Below are 20,424 nucleotides of genomic sequence, written 5' to 3'. Positions count from 1 at the left end.
AATTGCAACACATTTTCAAAGAATCAAATCTTATAAGAAACTTTTCAACTTATTGTATTGATTTCACTCTCCCTCATACCCCCGCCATTATTTTATTTGTTTTTTTTTTTTTGCTTTCTTTCTCAAAGCTAAATAATTATTTTGACTGAAAAGCTAAAATCCACTTGCCTGCAATTGGGAAAAGTCAGTCTAAAGGCTTGAACCTCAAAAACAAGGTACTGCTTTTATCTGGTGACAGAAACTTGACTTGTATTCATAAATCCTCATATAATGGTCACATGATATAGGTTAAGTGTTTGTGTTATGGCATTTTATTCTCAGGATATTTTGAACATCTTAACTACATGAGAATCTCATTTAATGAGGGCCCATGAAAGACATTTTTATTATCAGTGCTAAGAAAAGTTGTACTTCTGCTAAGCAACCAGAATATTTTAATTTCATGAATACTGAGTATTAAATTCATCATATTTCATTCCAGGCGATCAAAAAATTTGTGGTTTAATTCCAGCATTTGTGTAAAAACTTATGATTTCCAGCATATCCCCTTCACCCTTACCTTCATCTTACTATCCTATTTGTCTTGTCCTGATTTTTTCTATTTATTCTATATTTTATTATATGTACTTATTTTTAAAAACAATGTCAATTATTTTTAATGATATTGTATGTGTATACATACACATATTATATATATATGCCACATGTGTACACATATATGATTCCATTGCATCATTATCAATCTTTGAGATAATAATTATGCCCATTGTTTAGTAGGAACTAACTAGTTTTTAGAGAGAATACATTCTTATTTTACCAATCAACTTATTATTATTTCAGTAACTGAATATTTATTTATTTATTTGAGATTTATTTATTTTATCTCGGCTCACTGCAACCTCCGCCTCCCGTGTTCAAGTGATTCTCCTGCCTCAGCCTCCTGAGTAACTGGGATTACAGGCACCGGCCACTACGCCTGGCTTATTTTTGTGTTTTTATTTTATTTTTTTATTTTTATTTTTGAGACAGAGTCTCGCTCTGTCGCCCAGGCTGGAGTGCACTGGCGAGATCCTGGCTCACTGCAAGCTCCGCCTCCCGGGTTTACGCCATTCTCCTGCCTCAGCCTCCCCAGTAGCTGAGACTACAGGTGCCCGCCACCACGCCTGGCTAATTTTTTTGTATTTTTAGTAGAGACGGGGTTTCACCGTGTTAGCCAGGATGGTCTCGATCTCCTGACCTCGTGATCCGCCCGTCTCGGCCTCCTAAAGTGCTGGGATTACAGGTGTGAGCCACCGCGCCCGGCCCCATTTTTGTATTTTTAGTAGAGATGAGGTTTTGCCATTGTTGACTGGGCTGATCTTGAACTCCTGACCTCAAGTGATCTGCCCACCTTGGCCTCCCAAAGTGCTGGGATTACAGGTGTAAGCTACCACGCCTGGCCTCAGTAACTGAATATTTAATAGAAGTAGCCTCAACTTAGTTCTTCAATTTGAAAAGATCCTTTAGGAAAGAGGAAGACTATTCGACTAAGACGAATAAAGTATATTATTGAAGCTAAATTATTTGCCCTCCATTCCATCCCCACTTCCCACCTCCCCAGCTGAAGAGCCCTGGAACTGCTCCTTTATCAGCAGCACAAACTCCTCTCTCCAAGGAGCCCCTCACTTGCCTTACTGCAGGGCTGGTACTCTCCAGCAGCCCAGTGGAGTGGTGGATGCGATTCTTTCAAACCTCAGAGACTTTGCTATCTAGATGCAAGATTAGAAAACTTTCTGCTTCTCATTACATCTTTCAGATCATGACCCACCCAATCTCTTGTGAAAAGGAATCCTATTTCTTTAAGGCTTATTCCATTTTACCTCTGTGACCTGCTAATTTTGTTTGTCATTGTCATCTATCATTTGATTACTTTTCTTTGCTTGTCAAAAGCTTTGCACTTGATTCAGAGTCTTTTCCCTGCTCTAATTCCTGCCATCATTGTGGGTGGTTTCAATATCCACAGTGTCCTTTCGATTCTCTGATTTCTCATTTTCTTACCAAATTCACCTTTTATGGCCTTTTCTACTCTCAGTTATCTCTTCCCCTGGTCAAATTCTACATCTTTTAATGAAAAAGAACAAAATTATCAATATTCCAAGTAAATGGCTTTGACATTGAGCACTCTTACCATAATGTCTCATTTTTCTGGATTGATTCTTTAACTATTGCCACCTTGACAATCCTTCAATGACGGTCCAGTCCCCATTTCTATATCCTCTCCCTATGTTTAATTAGCTTCCTACTAAGTTTATAGTTCATGGTCCATAATTCTAAGAATAATTTTGTCAGTGCCATAAACTGTCTTATCTCTCCTGTTTAGCAAAAACGAATGCAGTGTCACCTCCACTCTTTCATTTTTGTATATCTTAACCTGGATAACAGACCAATTTTGGAAAAAAATCACAAAATAGGGCATATCCATTCAATAATACTGGAAATTTACCATCATCAACTTCAGCTGGACTTTCACCATGGCCCTAAAACCCTAGTGTGTTTCCCTAAGCAAGTTGCTTTCTTACTTGCTGGACTATTTTACATTTTCTGTGCTCTACTTTATGCCTTAGACTCTTATCCCATTTTCCCTTTCAACCCAGATAAAATCAACTTCCCACTACCTCACCATCTTCTGCTTATCTCTTCTCATTCTAACCTGGTGCATCTGCGGAGAATCCCCTTCTCTTGTCTTCACCTGTTTTCCACCTTTGTGCAGGAATTCTCCTACTCTTGCCTTTAAAGAACCTTAGATAATGGATTCTCCCTCCTCTCCACTGTGTCTTCAACTTCTTTGCTTTTAATGAGATTTTCTTATCAACATTTTAATTTGATCTTTGAGAAAGCTCACCTTAAAAAAAAAATCCTTCCCCAACTACACGGTACATTTTAACATTTTTAATATCATTAGCAGTCTTACTATGGGTAAAATCTACAAGCCATTTTGAGGTGCAGCCTCATCAGTGCTACTTTTCCTGTGCACTTGAACCCAATTGCATGCTAAAATATATTCAAAATTAACATCCTCTTGCCAGCAGGTGGCTCTGCGTCAAAAAGGGAAAATGAAACAACAAAAATGCAAATCATGAGATCTACAATCTAAGATTTGGGCCCAGGTCCTGGTCCCTACTACTTATTCTTTTTATACTTTAATAGTTACTACAGGAAAGCTATTTACTATCCAGAGAAGAAGAGATATCCATGAAGAAGCAAATCAATAAAAAACTAAAGCAATTCTTTCAAGATTTCAAATGAACTTCAGATCTATAATATGTGTGTGTTTTTTTAATTAACATAGCCAAAAAGATAAGAGGAGGAAAAATGGTAGGAACATTTAAAAGGACTACACACATATCTCATTTTAGTGAGCTTTGCTTTATTGACCTTCATAGATGTTGCGTTTCTCACAAACTGAAGGTTTGTGGCAACCCTGTGTCAAGCAAGTCTATTGGCACTAGTTTTCCAAGAGTATGTCCTCACTCCATGCCTCTGTTTAATTCTTGTAATATTTCTAAATTATTGTTACATCTGTTCTGGTGATCTGTGATCAGTGATCTCTAATATTACCACTGGAATCGTTTAAGGGTGCCATGAACTGTGCCCTTATAAGATAGTGAACTTAATCAATAAATGTTGTGTGTGTTCTCACTGCTCTACCAACTAGCCTTTTCCATCTCTCTCGCTATCCTTGGGCCTCCCTGTTCTCTGAGACACAACAATATTAAAATTAGACCAGTTAATAACAATAGCCTCTAAGTGTTCAACTGAAAGGAAGAGTCACATGCCTTTTACTTTATTTTTAAATTTATTTTTATGGAGTCAGAGTCTTGCTCTGTTGCCTAGACTGGAGTTCAGTGGTACAATCATGGCTCACTATAACCTTGAAATCCTGGGTTCAAGCAATCCTCCCGCCACAGGCTCCCAAGTAGCCAGGATTATAGGTTCACACTATCACCCTTGGTGAATTTTTAAACTTTTTGTAGACACAGGGTTTCACTTTGTTGCCCAAGCTGTTCTCAAACTTCTTGTTTCAAATGATTCTCCTGCCTTGGTCTTCTAAAATGCTGGGATTCCAGGCGTGAATTGCCACATCCAGCAGTGCCCCTCACTTTAAGTTAAAGGCTAGAAATAAGCTTAGTGAAGTAGGCATGTCAAAAGGCTGAAAGCCAGGCCTCTTGTGCCAAAAAGCCAAGTTGTGAATGCAAAGGGAAAGTTCTTGAAAGAAACTAAAAGTGCTACCCCAGTGAACACATGAATGATACGAAAGTGAAGCAGTCTTATTGCTGATAGAGAAAAAGTTTGAGTGGTCTGGATAGAAGATTAAAGCAGCCACAACATTCCCTTAAGCCAAAGCCTCATGCGGAGCAAGACCCTAACTCTCTTCAATTCTGTGAAGGCTGAAAGAGGTGAGAAAACTGCAGAAGAAGAGTTGGAAGCTAGCAAAGGTTGGTTCATGAGGTTTAAGGAAAGAAGTTGTCTCCATAACATAAAAGTACAAGGCTAAACAGCAAGTGCTGATGGAGAAGCTGCAAGAAGTTGTCCACAAGACCTAGCTAAGATAAAGAACGAAAGTGGCTAAACAACAGATTTTCAATGTGGACAAAACAGTTACATTGGAAGAAGATGCCATCTAGGACTCCTTTCAAACTTCAAAGGACAGGCTGACTCTCTTGTTAGGGGCTAATGCAGCTTGTGACTTTATGTTGAAGCCAATGTTCATTCATCATTCTCAAAATCCTAGAGCTCTTAGAATTATGCTAAATCTACTCTGCCTGTGCACTGTAAATGAAACAACAAAGCCTGGATGACAGCACATCTGTTTACAGCATGGTTTATGGAATATTTTAAGCCCATTGTTGAGACGTATTACTCAGAAAAAAAAGATACTTGTCAAAATATTACTGCTCATTGATAATGTACCTGGTCACTCAAGAGCTCTGATGAAGATTTACAAGGAGATGAATATTGTTGTCATTCTTCCAACACAACATGCATTCTGCAGTCCATGGACCAAGGAGGAATTTCAGTTTTCAAGTGTTATTAAATAAGAAAAACATTTCAGAAGCTATAGCTGTCATAGATAGCAATTCCTCTGATGGATCTGGACAAAGTAAATTGAAAACCTTCTGGAAAAGATTCACCATTCTAGATCCCATTAAGAGTATTCACAATTCGTGGGAAATGGTCAAAATATCAACATGAACAGGAGTTTGGAAGAAGTCGATGCCAACCTTCATAAATGACTTTGAGGGGTGAAATGCTTCAGTGGAGGAAGTAGCTGCCTATGGGATGGAAATAGCAAGAGAACTAGAATTAGAAGTGGAGCCTGAAGATGTAACTGATTGCAATCCCGTACTAAAATTTGAATGGATGACGAGTTGCTTCTTATGCATCAGCAAAGTGGTTTCTTGAGATGGAAACTACTCCTGGTGAAGATGCTGTGAACATTGTTGAAATGACAACAAAGGATTTAGAATATGACATAAACTTAGTTAAGAAAGCAGTATCAGGGTTTGAGAGGATGTACTTCAATTTTGAAAGAAGTTCTACTGTGGGTAAAACGCTATTCATCAGTATCACGTACTACAGAGAAATTCTTTGTGAAAGGAAGAGTTAATGGATGAAGCAAACTTCATTATTGTCTTATTTTTCAGTAATTGCCACAGCCTCCCCAACCTTCAGCGACCACCACCCTGATCAGTCAGCAGCCATCAACATGGAGGCAAGACCTTCCACCAGCAAAATCTAACTGCAGATTTAGATTATCATCAGCATTTTTAAAAAATAAGGTATTTTTAAAATTAAGGTATATATACTTCTTTATACATAAGACTATTGCACACTAAATAGACTACCAGATACTCAGTGAGTATACTGTAAATATACATTCAAGTGTATGTAAAGTTCATGGAATATTCTAAATCCTTCATTGTCATTTCAACAATGTTCACAGCATCTTCACCAGTAGATTCCATCTCAAGAAACCACTTTGTTAACCCATAAGAAGCAACTCCTCATCCATTCAAGTTTTGTCATGAGATTGAAGCAATTCAGTCCCACCTTCAGGCTCCAATTTTAATTCTAGTTCTCTATGTAAGTTGTATTCTCATTATGTGTAAACATAATTTTTGCATGTGCTGGGAAATAAAAAATTAATATGACTAGCTTTTTTGCAATATTTGTTTTATTGTGGTGGTCTGGAACTGAATCCACAATATCTCCAAGGATGCCTTGTGCTGTTTTACACTGATTTTCTGTGGCTAGGTTAGAAAGGCTTTGAATATCGCTTCTATGTCCAACAAATATACATATCATAAAATATTAATAAAACAAATATCTGTATATGCCACCCAGCCCAACAAATAGAAGATTATCTAACTCTTGAATGTGTAAATGTGTGAGCTTTTCTTTCTCTTTCTTTCTCTCTCTTTCTTTCTTTCTTTCTTTCTTTCTTTCTTTCTTTCTTTCTCTCTTTCTTTCTTCTCTCTCTCTCTCTTTCTTTCCTTCCTTCCTTCTTCTTTTTTTTTTTTTTTTGACAAATTTTTCACTCTTGTTTCCCAGGCTGGAGTGCAATGGTGTGATCTCGGCTCACTGCAACCTCTGCCTCCTGAATTCAAGTGATTCTCCTGCCTCAACCTGCCAAGTAGCTGTGACTACAGGTACCCACCACCACACCCGGCTAATTTTTTATATTTTTAGTAGAAATGGGGTTTCACCATGTTAAGCAGACTGGTCTTGAACACCTGACCTCAGGTGATCCACCCACCTCAGTTTCCCAAGGTGGGAATTACAGTCGTGCTGGGATTACTGACGTGAGCCACCGTACCCAGCCAATGAACATATTTTCTTTTTTCTCAGAGGTAATATTGTTCTACTTTTCATGTTTATAATTTTTGCACCTTCTTTTTGTCATTATAGTTTTGCTATATATTATATATGTAATATACGTATATATGAAATCCCTAAACATATATTGTTTAGCGTAAGTGATACCACCCTATGTGCCTTCTTTTGTTACTTTATCAACATTTATGTATGTGAGTTTCTTCCATTTTGAGACATGTATTTCATTGCATAAATAAAGCATAATGTATTATTTAGTCATCACATTAGATAAGTAAAGAACTCAGAACTTCTGAAGTGCAACCAAGGGAAAAGGGGACTGTAAAAGGGATATTGGAGAAACAAGCTATAAATTTTGGCCTTTGGTCAGCTACAGAATGAGGATTGTAATGGTTATATTTCATCTTGCCTCATGTATGTCATATGTATATGTAACCAATTACATTTTTACTTCACTTTTTCCTTTCCCCTGTTATTTTACATGGCATGGTTGGTAGTAGCTAAGTTTATAAATTAATCTATATGGTACTGGATATCAGCATATCATTTCAAATAAAACTAGTGAAGGAATGAACTGTCACGAATTGCAAAAGATATGAGATTTATTCCACTTGCAAGTTAACAGGTTAACCTACCATAGTTTCATAGATGCTGACGGAAGACACAAGACTCCTGGGTCAGAGATGAAAGACAGTTTATTACTCACCAATTGCAATAGCCAGAGAATGAGCATTTTTGGTGTCAGTTCCCTGAGACCGAATTCCCAGGGAACTGGCAACTCAAACAGAGCCGGATGGCACCTGTTCATGCAGTGAGTTTTGTTATAGGAAAGGGGCCCTGAGCTTAGTGAATCTTAATCTTTTATAGTGAACAGAAGGCATGCCTACTCTTTGCTCTGGAAGAGACACTATTTATATCATCCAAGGTTGTTCACTTATATACATATTCTCAAAAAGAATGAATATCAGAGATTAGAGACATCGTGTTAAATTCTGACTTCTACCATTGACATATGACAAGGGAGTTTAGGTACCTCTGAGGAAGTATTACTAATGTATACTTTGGTGCCAGATGTATTCATATCCACTAAGAACGTCTTTCCTCCTTAAGACATCAAAATATTTTAATAACATCATTTGTAGTGAAAAATTGCAGCCCAGAAACACATGTTGCATTTGATTGTTATGTCTCTTTAGGATGTTTTAATCTGAAACTACTCCCAATCCCTTTTTTACTTTTATGACTTTGATGCTTTTGAATATTACGGCCATTTATTTCGTAAAATGTACTTCATTTTAAAAAAAGTGTTTCCTCATGATTAAATTTAGGTATCTTTAGTAGGATTAGCACAGAACGATGCTATAGTCTTCTGATTGGAAGGGAAGGGAAAGGAAGAGCAAGGGAGGAGAAAGAGGCAAGCATTCATTTTGTAAATTCTGATGGGTAGCAAATGCATTCCCTGAGACGAGGAGTTCTGGGAAAACTTCTATCCATAGAGTTCCTGAGATCTAGTTCTGACTTCTCCCATGACTGTGTGACCTTAGGCAAATTATTGATTTGGAAAATATTTTATAAAATGGCAACTTATTAAGTTCTCAAGGTCATTAATAAAGTAATAGGTATGGGAAGTTCTTATAGCCAACATTAAACATGACGTTTTTGCATAAGCAAATAAGTCCCTTATTAGTGTCATAGATTATATAAAAACTCACTCATAAAAACTATAACTACTTTGGTCGATTTTGATTACAAAAAAAAAAAAAAACAGTAACAACTGTAGCCAATATATATTGCCTTCTTAGAAAATTTAGAATTGAACATAAAATGTTTATTACTTTTTTCAGTTTACATATGTGTGAACAATAAGCTTCATACTTACTTACCTTGCCTGATTTACTCAGATAAGAAGCAGACGCAAAGAGCTAAATTCTTATGCTTAGGGACGTAAGATATGTTTTATCTTCTGTGCTTTCAAGAGAAAAATAAAGGCTTAAATAAATGCAAACTGAGGATAAGGCACTGTGGTTCTTATTGCTGGGAGTCAGTCTCAAGCCTAGCTGTTATTGGCAGTTGAAATATTTTCACCCTATGAAAATATACTGATCCAGGTGTCCTAGAAATAGTACTCTAGCTTTAGGAGGATAAGAAAATACTGAGGCAAAAACTGCGGCTCCCATAACATCTTTTGAGTGAAGAATAAAGCAATATTTAATTATGCCTAAAAATCCTACAAAGCTGTACTACTTTTAGAGACCAGTAAAAATGAGCTACATATATTTTAAAATGAACTATGAGTATTGTTTTAACCTTCAGAAGAAAAATGTGTGGAAGTGAGTAAAATTCTCAATCACTAAGACTTTATTTCTCAAAAATAAATAAATAAAAATAAACACAAAAACACAATCACCACCATGGAAATCTATTTGGGTGGAAATATTACATTTGATCATACTTATTGACTCATAAAGACAAGATCTGGAGTTATAGCCTATTTGAGTTATAGCCCTCTGTTACTCTGCAGCTCTAGGGTGAGCTCATTGCCAGCAGATGGTAAAGCACTTTATGTTCTTAAGAGATAACCAGCGGAGGAGATTCTACATTGCCTCTCAGGAATTTGTTCAGTGTATTGCAACCCTTGCTGTCAGGAAACTATTCTTCATATTTAACTTAAATCCCAGAAGTCAAAGTTTAGATACGTTTCCTTGGGTTTAGTCCTCAGTGGAGAGATGGAGAACAGCTGGGAACCATCTGCATAATATCTCTTCATAAATTAGATGGCTGAGGTCATCCCACAGTGTTCTCTTTTACTGGATAATAGTCCCATTCATTCAGCCTGTCTCCATATCACCTATTTTCAAACTCTTAATCATTTTAATTCACACCTGAAAATTATATGTTTTTCATGTTTCTCATAAATGATGTACAAGACACTTCGATATTTGTACCAGAGTTGAGAGTAATTTCTTTTCTCTGCTACATATATTATATCCACCTTTAAATAATATGATGTATTTCTAATATATCATTATCTGTATTCTTCATGCTGTTTTTTTCACAGCTAAGTCACACATTCTTCAACTTAAATATGTGCATTTTCTTCTTCTTCTGTGTTTGTGTCACTTTAGGAACATAAATCTTATTGCTGAATTGAATTAAACTGAATTCCATTTTTTCTGACTAAGCCAAATATCCATTGCAGAGTGCAAATATCTTATTCTTCTATTTGAAATGACCTATGATTTTAATTTATATGCTCTACATTCCATTCATGTGATTATCAAATACAATATGAAAAAAAACAGCTTATTCAACATAGATCCCAGAAAACATTGGGCTTCCATGTCAATGTTACCTTTGATGACTGCTTCTTTTTCCTAGGAAAATATTTCCACTGAGCAATAACATTAGCTTAGGCAATCTTTAGGGGCAACACACATACACAGTCTGTGAGCAGTGTTGATTTGCATTACAGCTGCACTGAGTTTGTTCCTGTAGCATCATTTGCTTTGCCATTGTAGAAAGATCAGAAATGGCTCAGTGTGAGCTGTGTCACCTGGTTTAGTGTATGCTAGCTTGCTCCGCAGCATAGTTTGGCAGGTGTATCTCACTCCTTCTTTTGCATGCCTCCAAACGATGGCCATGAGCTATCGCCACCAAAAAATTTTCCTATCACCACAAAAAGCGATATGTGTGGAAAATTTGTTTATAGTCTTGATCAGAAACTGACTGAAAGAAGGGGCTGCCACAAACATGCTAAACTGTAATATTTCTGGGGTCATGGTTTTCATTCCTGTAGTGATCCTAATTCAAGGTAAGATAAGCCATATCTATTCTAATCAGTTCTGTCATTCTGGTCTCCAAAAAAGTTAGGTTTATCTCACAGGATGCTTTGTTTCTCAGAGCCATGCTGTGTCTTATTTTACTGTTCCTAAGGTGTTTTCTAGTTGATTTTCTAATGATTCAATTTAGTTATTTGGAGGGAAGTTTTCCTTTTTAAAAAAAGGTAGTGCATTGGCTCTTGACTGACAAAATTTTAAGTTAATGAAAAATACTTTATCAGGATTGGCATTTAAAAAGCTAAGGCAGGCCGGGCGCGGTGGCTCAAGCCTGTAATCCCAGCCCTTTGGGAGGCCGAGACGGGTGGATCACGAGGTCAGGAGATCGAGACTATCCTGGCAAACACAGTGAAACCCCGTCTCTACTAAAAAAATACAAAAAACTAGCCGGGCGAGGTGGCGGCCACCTGTAGTCCCAGCTACTCGGGAGGCTGAGGCAGGAGAACAGCGTAAACCCGGGAGGCGGAGCTTGCAGTGAGCCGAGATCCAGCCACTGCATTCCAGCCTGGGTGACAGAGCGAGACTCTGTCTCAAAAAAAAAAAAAAAAAAAAAAAAAAGCTAAAGCAATAAAGTAAATTCTTTTTTTTCTTTTTTCTTTCTTTCTTTCTTTTTTTTTTCTTTTTGGAGACAGAGTTTCTCACTCTGTCACTCAGGCTGGAATACAGTGGCACAATCTTGACTCACTACAGCCTTGACCTCCCAGGCTCAAGTGATCCTTCCACCTCAGTCCCCTGAGGACTACAGGTGCCTGCCACCACACCTGGCTAACTTTTGTATTTTTTACAGAAACCAGGTTACACCATGGTGCCTAGGCTGGTCTCAAACTCCTGGACTCAAGTGATCTGCTCACCTCGCCCTCCCAAAGTGCTGGGATTACAGGCATGAGCCAGCATGCTCAACCTAATAAATCAATTCTTGATTAAAAATACAAATATATATATACATATATATTTATATAACCTCATAGTATAAAACTCCACAATGTAGTTCTCCATTCTCTTCTGAAAGCTGACACACAGAAAATGTTCTATTTTAAATTGGTTATGAATTAGACGATAGTTCCTCATTGCTCTGAACAAAAAAATAGTCTGCATCTTTGAGTGTTCATTCAGAAATACCTTTCAAAAAAATGACTTAAAATAGTTTCCAATTTGAATATTGTTAAATTTAAAAAATCAAAACCAAAATTTGCCGTTAGAAGATTTTCATTTAGACATGTCTCACTTGAACTTGTAGTTCCCTTATGAAATTTGGAAATCATTCCTAGTAGCAGTTTTCAAACTTATTTGCTTGCCTATTCCCTAAAGGAATTTTCATTTATTTATTTGACAAATATTTCCAATGCACCCTCTATAGACAGGTGTTATTCTACATTCTTGGAATACATCAGTAAACAAAAAAAAAAAAATCAAGATCCAGACTTTAACAAGCTTACAGTCTAGTAAGAAGGAACAGATCATAAGCATAATAATTAAATTAAATTAAATTAAATTAAATAGTATATTAGAAGGTGATATGTGCTATGGCAAAAGGAAAAAGTAGAATAGGAAAAAGGAAGTCAAGAATGCAAAGGCAGGGGGAGAGGTTTAGGTGGTTTGTAGTATTAATAAGACCTGAGCAATGCCTTAACAGAGGGGAGGGGATGAGGCGAGTGGGAGAAGACTATTCCAGACAGAGGGAACTGACAATGCAAAGGCCCTAATGTGGAAGCTCACCTTGCATGTTCAGGGCTGCCAGTGTGTCTGCAGTGTGGTAAGGGATGGGAGAGCAGAAGAGGAGGTCAGAGAGATATTGGGAGTCCAGATGATGCAGGGCCCTGAGCACCACTGTAAAGACTTTGGTTTTAACTCTGAGTAGAATGGAGGAGGGGGCCCTCGAGGATTTTAAACAGATAAATAACATGATCTGAACTACATTTTGAAAGGATCATTCTGGTTGCTTTGAGAATAGACTGTATGGATGCAAGGGTGGAAGTAGGGAGACCTCTAAGGAGCTTATCGAATAATTCAAGTGAGAAAATGACAATATCTCAGAAGAGACTGATGAGAAGTGGTCTGATTATCAATTTTTTTGAAGGTGGGTCACATGATTTCTAGATGCATTTGATGTGCAACGTGAGAGAAAGAAAGGATAAAAGATGACTGAGGGCTTTTATAAATGTGTGTGTGTGTGTGTATAAAATAAAATATATAATAAGTCTGAAGTTCAGGAGAGTGGACTGGGCCGGAAATATACATTTGAGAGTCATTCGCATATGGACTATGTTATTTAAGGTGATGAGATTGGATGAGATCACAAATGGATTGGCTGTAGGGAAGACATGAAGGACTGAGTCATGTGGCAGGTCAACATATTCAGGTTGGATTGAAGAGGAAGAAAAAAATAGGGACCTGAAAAATAGACCAGTGAGGGAGAAAGAAAATGAAGAGTTTAGTCGAATGGAAAATCTATATTAAGGAGGAAAGATTAATCAACCAAATTAAATCCTCTAAGACAAAATTGGTCATTGGGTTTAGTAACTGTGACGTGTTGAGTGAAAACCTAATTTTGTAGCACACAATGAGTTAAAGAGAATGGGAGAAGAGGGCTGGGCACAGTGGTACATGCCTGTAATCCCAGCACTTTGGGAGGCCAAGGCATGTGGATCATTTAAGGTCAGGAGTTCACCTGGCCAACATAGCAAAACCCTGTCTCTACTAAAAATACAAAAATTTGCTGGGTGTGATGGTGTGCACCTGTAATCCCAGTTACTCAGGAGTCTGAGGCAGGAGAATTGCTTGAACCCGGGAGACAGAGGTTGCAGCAAGCCAAGATTGCGTCACTGCACTCCAGCCTGGGCAACAGAGTGAGACTCTGTCTTTAAAAAAAAAAAAAAGGAATTAGGGAAAGCAAGTATAGATGTATAGATGATTCTTTTGAGGAATCTTGTTAGAAATGAGAACAAAAAGGGATTGTAGTTTTCTGAGGAAGTGAGGTTAAGAGGATATTCCTAACACAGGAAAAATGACAGCATGTTTTGATACTGATAGCAAATAATTGGTAGAGGGGAACATTGATGATATAGAAAAGAGTGGGAATGCTATTCTCAGTTCTTTACAATGTTTTAAAGAGATGAGGTCTTGCTCTGTCACCCAGGCTGGAGTGCAGTGGTGTGATCATAGCTCACTCTTTCCTGAGCAGAGAAAGGTTGAGACCTGTACCCACATGGAGAAATTGGATTTTGATCAGAGCATAATATTTATCTTTACTAACAGGAGGGAATGGAAGATACGGTTACATTTCTTTATGGGTGAGTACCTGTGGTGGTGAGAGACTCTGGAGGTGTTGCAGTTATTGTAAACGACAAGGCATAATAAAATATAATCGATAATCCTGGAAGTTGATGGCTGAGGTAGGATGAAGAAAAAGATCATTGGAGAAGAGGAGTTCAAAAAACTGAATTTGCTGACTGGATAAAATAAGGTGCTGTGGTGGCATTTCATTTTGTATACATTTCTGACATTCTGTTTGCTTTGTTTTCATTGTCTTTTTGTTGTTGTTGTTGTTGTTGAGACAAGGTCTCACTCTGTTGCCCAGGTTAAAGTGCAGTGATGTGATTTCAGCTTACTGCAAGCTCCACCTCTCAGGCTCAAGTGATCCTCCTGCCTCAGCCTTCTGAGTAGCTGGGACTACAGCTGTGTGCCACCACACCTAGCTAATTTTTATAGAGACAAGATTTCGCCACGTTGCCCAGGATGGTCCCAATCTCCTGGTTTCAAATGATCTGCCTGTGTTGGCCTCCCAAAGTGTTGAGATTACAGATGTGAACCACTATGCCTGGATGTTTTTATTGCTTTCTGTTTCAGATGAAACACATTTTCCTTGCCCATAATTAGGGGAGAGAAAAGAAATTATCATTAAACAAAAACAGTCATCCCTCTTGCTGTTCCTACTCTATGATATGTCTAAATGCAGAACATTCCAACATGGGCCAAAACACCCCATTTCTAACACTATGCACAGAAACATGTGTAAGGGAGGGAATATATATAAAGTTCTACTGTGGATTTATGGTGACTTACTTAAATGAGGCTTCATGGACAGCAATATTTTGAACTTCTTCTATTTTGGCACTCCCAGAGATTTTAACACCCTGGCATAATGTACATATTAAATTCAGGATGGCTGGGCTGTTCACCTCACTTTTATATAGTGAAAGGGAGGGTGGAAGAGGAAAATTGGCAGACTCTTTGAACACAGTCATATTCTCAGGCAGATCAGTTTCAAGGAAGCGAACATATAAAAGTTAAGAAAAGAAACTTGATTCCCTTAAAACTTTCCATGTTCACATGCCCTATGAGAAGTCTTCATGCGTCCTAGTGTGGAGACTACTGACAAAGAGTTGAAAATTTAACACAATCTGGTTCATTAACATCCTATCTGGAAATAAAACCTATCATGGCTCACAATATTCAAGATGAAAGTTTAGTTCAATTAAGGTAGAGGGCACATTGAAGAAAAAGCAGTTTGGAACTCTCTGGAAAGGAAGGAACATTCTTTTTCTAAACAAAGAACTGTATTACCTTTTAGAGAACATTTCCATTTGGTGCCCATTCTTATAGTTTATGATGCTGTATGGCACTTGACTAGCTGGAACAGTAAATCTAGGGATGGCAATAAACCCTCCCACTGGAGTAGAATAGGCCCAAGTTCCGTCTGTAGCAGGTGATGAGACAGATTAAGTCTTGCAGGAAAGCCTGGTAACTAAGGGTATCTATAGTCTTCAAACACAATTCAAGCAAACACCAACAAATGCGTTAGTACAAACTGAGGCACCTGGATATTCTAGCAGGTTGGTGGAGCCCAGGACAGGGTTTGCAGCAAGGTTATTTATTATTTGAACCATGCAGACAATTGTCATCAGAGAAGTCTATCCAAGTGTAGTAGTGCCTCCAGTCAATGAAAACAACAACCTGTAACTAAGCACAGTACATACTTCTGTAGCTATTAACAAGATATATTGGCAGTAGAAGGAAAGGATGACAACTCTCATTGATAAATGGGAAACATCTAGGGAAGGCCATTTGTTTCCATTGAAATAGAGATTTATTTACCTCCCAGGACACCTCTGTTCTCAGCTAAACCAACTCCTCCTCTGGTTGTGTTTTAGTAATGGGGCTAATACACATTTGTCTGAGTCTGTTCCTGCTGCTATAATAAAATACCTTAGACTGGGTAATTTATAATTGAAATTTATGTCTCACAGTTCTGGAAGCTGGGAAGTCTAAGATCAAGGGGCCAGCAGATTTGGTGCCTGGTCATGGCTCCCTGTCTGCTTACAGGATGGTGCCTCTCACAGTGTTCTTACATGGTAAAAGAGATAGAAGGGTCGGTTGGCTCTCTGAAGCCTCTTTTATAAGGGCAATAATTCCATTCATTGTTATTTTATCACTTTCCAAAAGGCCTCACCTCTTAATACCACCACAATAGGGATTGTTTCAATGTGGATTTTGAAGGGACATACGTATTCAAACCATAGCTACTTGATATCAAACCAATATTCTACTTGAAAGTAACTGATGGAGAACAGATAGTAGCAAGAGCTACCATGAGTTCAGCAACACTTTGATATTTTACAACTTTTAAGAATACCTCCAGAAATAATAGCATTATTTAATCTATATTTGCAAATACTTTTTAAATTCTGAATAAAGGTAGCATACCCCTTATAGTCAGGTGGGCTAGAGATTGAAAGTCACTATTCTAATCCAGTTCCTTCACACCTTCTTGTATTATCTTGCATCAAGAAAGTCCCATTCTTCACTGGTTACTCTTGAAGTATGTCCTCTATATTCATGATTCTGAAACTGGGGTTCCCGGGAGGATTCCAAGGAAACCATCCCTATATATTCAAAATGTGGTAGTGAACACATAGGCTTCTTATAAACTGGTAATTCCCAAAGCTGTGTGGAAATTTCCCTAAACTGAAGTTGTCGTTTCAGGAAAGAGACAATATGAAATTTATGAAAATATAATCTTTTTGAAGTGTTTAAAGACTTGTGAATTAGAATATTTTGTCAAGAGTTCCAAAGAAAATTATACATTACTCTGGTGCTGGGACACCTTAAAAAGTCAGAATATAAATGGGCTTGAGTGATACGATATATAAAAATAGGCATTTCTTCAGTTTAAGCTATAGTCCCACAAAAATGTTTTCCTTTATAAGAAAGAACAAAAGTTATAAAGTACAGAGGAGAAAAACGATTACCAGAATTTTCTTGTCTTAAATCAAATCACCACCAGAGAGCTATAAAAGTTTCTTTTGTGCTTTCCCAAGCATTAGTAAGAATGTTTATGGTTGGAAAAATTCATTTCCAAATATTTTTATGTATTTACTTTGCCATATGTTTGAAACTAGGCTTCTAACTGTCTCCCTGGATACATCAGCGAGTTTACAACAGTGATTATTTCCAAAGGAATCTTGGAGAAATACAAGAAAAATAATAATAAATGAAACAATACATGTGTGGTTTTCAAATGTGGACAGGTTTAATATAAATTGAAGTGTTTGGTTTATTTTCCCTTTTGTAAAACCTTAGGAACAATTTTAATTGTAAAAATTAACTAGAGATCACCTAATGGTGTGTATTGGAATTAAGTTAACATTGAGACATACATTAGACAGCCTAAAAAGTCTTTAAGCTAAATTTACGAATAGCCCTTACACAGGAAAAATTGCTGGTGCTGAGCACTGAGATTCTCATTTCCTTCCAGCTGCTGATCTTGAGACCTCACTTCCTCTTCTTCCTCCATCCCCATTCCTACCCTTTTGCTAGCTCAGATTCCTCACACCCATTTCCCCAGTAGTACTTCAGTGGAGAGTCTGTGGGAAGAGATGGCTGAGGACAAGCAAGGAAGGGAAGGTGACCCTCTGAAAGCTCTGCTTGTCCTTTCCATTCCACTACTGGGCTCATCTTATCTGCAGGGTCTCAGTACTAGTGTAGTATCTCCTGCCCCATCCAGAGCCTCCAGCTTATTCGACTGCATCACTTCCACTCTAGCTTCAAAGGTGAAATGCTCAGGATGGCTTTCCTTTCTGGAAAAAGAAATGTCTGAGGAACAATTTTGAATAGACGCTCTTACTTTAATCCATTATGAGGAATACCAACATTATCACTAAAATGGTCTTGTATTCTCCCCTCCTTTCCTTCTTCCTTCCTTCCTTCCTTCCTTCTTTCCTTCTTTCCTCTCTTTCTCCTTCCTTCCTCTTTCTTGTCTTTCTTTCTTTCTTTCTTTCTCTTTCTTTCTTTCTTTCTTTCTTTCTTTCTCTTTCTCTCCCCTCCCTTCCTCCCTCCCTCCCTTCCTTCCTTCCTTCCTTCCTTCCTTCCTTCCTTCCTTCCTTCCTTTCCTTCCTTCCTTCTTTCTTCTCACAAATCCACTTGAGGGGTCCAGCATCACTCAGATTCTGTGTCCAATAGCCTTAGCAAGAAGGTTGCTTTGGAATTTGGCACGAACCATGCCACTGTTTCCGTGGGCCGGAGTAACCTTTCCCCAGATTACTCTGGTTTTGTTTGGTTTGCCATCAGGAGTCACTGTGTTGTTCTTTGCTTTATATACATAAGCGCATCTCTTGCTCAAATAGAATTCTGCTTCATCTCAGGAATAAACACCTTCAATTTTAAGAAGAACTGTGTGCTCCCTTTGGTTCCGGCGACCCCGCTTATAGCCCGCAAAATGGCTTGGACAACAGCCTTCCAGACATATTTCCTTTTAGAAGTCCTATTCCCAGCAGGCCTCCCCAGGATCCAAGATGGTGGAAAGACAAAAGTGGTGTTGTATTTTCTTACAATGTATAAGTTAAAGAAGATAAATAGGAGGCAGAGGAGGGAGTCTTCCTTATCAAAACGGAGGGCACGACTGGTAAAACTAGAGATGTAGATAGGTTAGCGTGATCACTTCACATAAAATAAGGAATGGTTAAGTTTATTAGTGGATTCTCTCCTTCCTTCCTCCCTCCCTTCTTTCATTTTTCTTTCTTTCCTTTCTTTTATTATCTTAACAAATATTTACAGAGATCTACTATATACTAGCCACTGTGCTGGGTTCTAGGTTTACAATGTTTAAACGAAATAATTATGCTGCATTCATCAGCATATTACAATTTTCAGCAGCTCAATATAAAAATGGTTTATTTCTTGCTTATGTCAAAGTCTTATTAGGTGTTTTGGATATGCTGATTCAGAGCTTCTGGTCTCCTAGAAGTCCACCCTTGGATACTTCACACTTAACAGGCTCATAAGTAAAAAGAGCACTTAAGGAAATGATAGCACGTGATGTTTTGTGGCCAGGCCTGGAAGTGGAGTGCACGATTTCTACCATTCCACTAACCAGAACCCAGTTGTGTAGCTCTACCACAAGTGCAAGGGAGGCTGAGGAATGTAATCATCTCATGCGAACAGGAAGAGAAAATGAAATTAGTGAATATCTAGCCAGTCTCTGCTACATTTGCCCTTGTGAAGTTTAAACCTATATAATCACAAAACAATGCAAAGAATGGCTCCTGGCACCTACTAGGCATTGTTTAACTAAATTTGTTGGATAAAAAGTAAGAGTGACTGGAGGACAGGGTGTGATGAAGTGAGATGGAGAAAAATAGTGGGAGTTGTGTAAGAAGTTGGATAGGTTTCCAGTGTTTTCCAATGAGGGATTTTCTTAGAAATTTGGGTCAGGCAATTCTTGGTTTCCTCTTTTCATTACAAGTACTTTCACTGTGTCAAGCACTGTTATGAATGCTTTCTATATATTTACCTCATGTAATCTTCACAACAATCTTATGAGGTAAATACTATTACTCTCATAATGATACGAAAATTGAGGCACAAAGAAATGTAACTTTCCAGTCACACTCCAGTCATTGTGACAAGAAAGACACTCCAAATTTCCAAGTGCTGCTTAAGGATAGAGTACTTGTCAACCTGGTTGACAACATCTAGATGTTATTTCACTGTGATTGGATTTCTATTATTGCAGTTGAAAACTCAGTTGATCTGTATTTTAATATGATCTGTATCTTTTCTCTGGCTACTCTTAAGATCTTCCTTTTGATGCTTTGAAATTTCTCTATAGTATAACATGTATATTTCTTTTCATTTATTCTTTGTTAGATTAGTTAGCCTTCTGAATCTGAGGATTGATTTCTGTCATCATTTCTGGAAAATTTTCAGCCATTATCTCTTTAAATTTTCTCTCCCAGTATCTTTCTCTTTGTTGAACTTCAATTAGATGCAGGTATGATTTTCTCTATCTATTCCATACGGTTCTGATCTTGTTCTTTCATATCTCCTAGATCCTTGAGTCCCTAGATTACATTTGTTATAATTTCTTTAGCTCTGCTTACTTCCAATTTATTAATTCTCTTTCAGTCATTTCCAATCTGCAATTTAACCAAAACATTGATTTGCTAATGTCAATTATTATATTTTTCATTTTTGACACTTCTTTTGATAATTTTTACAAATTTATTTAATAAATTTTGATAATAGTTTGCTCTTTCATCATACTTTCAATGGATTATATTATATTTTTAAATATACTAAACACACTTATTTCATATTTTCCTTTGTTAACAATTCTAACATTTTTAATTTTAAAGATTTTAATATAGTAGCCTGTTGTTTCAGTTGATTTTCACTCATGGTGTCTTACTTTAATTTTTATTTAATAATTTTTTCTTAT

General features: G+C 37.4%; 1 pseudogene; it reads right to left on the bottom strand.

Annotated features, from left to right (window-relative positions):
• Positions 1–17,103: 17,103 nt before the first annotated feature.
• Positions 17,104–19,766, bottom strand: LOC117084917 (annotated as a pseudogene).
• Between the last annotated feature and the right edge of the window lie 658 nt (positions 19,767–20,424).

Source organism: Trachypithecus francoisi, unplaced genomic scaffold (genome assembly GCF_009764315.1).
Source record: "Trachypithecus francoisi isolate TF-2019V2 unplaced genomic scaffold, Tfra_2.0 Lachesis_group1, whole genome shotgun sequence".
Classification (NCBI taxonomy): domain Eukaryota; kingdom Metazoa; phylum Chordata; class Mammalia; order Primates; family Cercopithecidae; genus Trachypithecus; species Trachypithecus francoisi.
The sequence above is the reverse complement of the archived record's forward strand: the minus strand, read 5'-3'. Positions and strand labels throughout refer to the sequence as shown.